This window comes from Nannospalax galili, unplaced genomic scaffold, assembly GCF_000622305.1.
Source record: "Nannospalax galili isolate Female #2095 unplaced genomic scaffold, S.galili_v1.0 scaffold1146, whole genome shotgun sequence".
Taxonomy (NCBI): Eukaryota; Metazoa; Chordata; class Mammalia; order Rodentia; family Spalacidae; genus Nannospalax; species Nannospalax galili.
In genome coordinates this window covers 713,390-714,684 of record NW_008355380.1, presented here as the reverse complement: position 1 = coordinate 714,684, position 1,295 = coordinate 713,390, and the positions used below count along the sequence as shown (strand labels likewise).

At 42.1% G+C, this 1,295-nt stretch overlaps 1 pseudogene; it reads left to right on the top strand.

Moving 5' to 3' along the window:
- Positions 1-391: 391 nt before the first annotated feature.
- On the top strand, positions 392-951 carry LOC115067602 (annotated as a pseudogene).
- Positions 952-1,295: the final 344 nt, after the last annotated feature.

The following is a 1,295-nucleotide window of genomic DNA, read 5'->3' as shown; positions in this document are numbered from 1 at the left end:
TAAAGGAAAGGCAAATGACAGAGCGTGTGTGGTCCCCTCTGGAGTTGACCTGCACAGAGATCCCATTCTGTGCAGTCTAGAAGCCAGCTTGTCTTGGTCAGTGCCTGGATTTGGAGGGAACATGGATGGCTCCCTGTAGCCTTGGAGCCCTCACTGAGGGTGGTGGGGAGAGGACAGAGCACTGGAAGGCGCGGGAAGCTTTTGATGCCTGGCTCGATGCTGCTTTACCATTCATTTCACCCTAAATGAATTTTTCAGAAGTGCCTGTATTCCTCCTATAAAACACATCAGTGATTAATTGTATGAGGGACCTAAGAGTCATGATGGTTTGTGGATGATCTTCCAAGCGGCTGTGTCAGATCCTGGCCAGAAATAAAAGCTGACAAGAGCCATGCCAACTTTCGAACCTGCAAGAGGTGGAAGAGGAAAAGGAAATGTGGATTTGAGCCAACCATCAAAGCACTGTTCAAGCAGAGACCTTCCCTCTCACACGAATATAAAATACAAACGACACAGGATGCCCTTGATGAGGTTCATCACCAGGACCAGGAGAAAGTTAGAAGAGAGAGCTCCAGAGCAAGGGAAAAAACAGGGATGGTCTAACCTGGGAACAAGAAGCCAAATTCCTGCTGCCAACTTCACTGAGGATGACCTCTGACAGAGGAAGAAGGTGAGGAGTTTGAAGAGGAGAGTGATGTTGATAATACTGCAGCTCTTCCTGCAGAACTGGGAAAAAAGAATGAAAGGGCCAAGGAGCAGACCAGGAAGGACCGCAAACAGAAAGCAGAGGAAGAGAGAACGTCTACGGAAAGTATTCAGAGTGGAAACCCTCTCTTTAATCTCACTGACCCATTCTAGCCTCAGGCCACCTCCAAGGTTAAAAGAAGATGGGACAATGATCTTTTTAGGAACTGTGCGAAAGATACAGATGATCAGGAGAGAGATTTGTGAACAATACATTGCAGTTTTCTTCACAAAAAGCTCATGGAGAAATAAAAGGCAGAGTTTTATGTGCTTAACTGAAAGTTAAAATGCTAAGGATCAATTTAACTTTTTTGGTTTTTGTTCTTTCCCATCATATAAATATATATGTACACATATATGTATATATGTATATATAAGCTTCACCAATTTTAACTTCTAAATATCTTTTCCTATAGTGTTATTTATTTGTAATGGACTTGGGAATAGGTTCAACTCAGTTTACATCTCTGAATGTTTCCAGTCATATATATATATATATCATATGGGCATGAGGAACCTGCTTGCAAAATATTTTTTTTCATTTTTTTTTA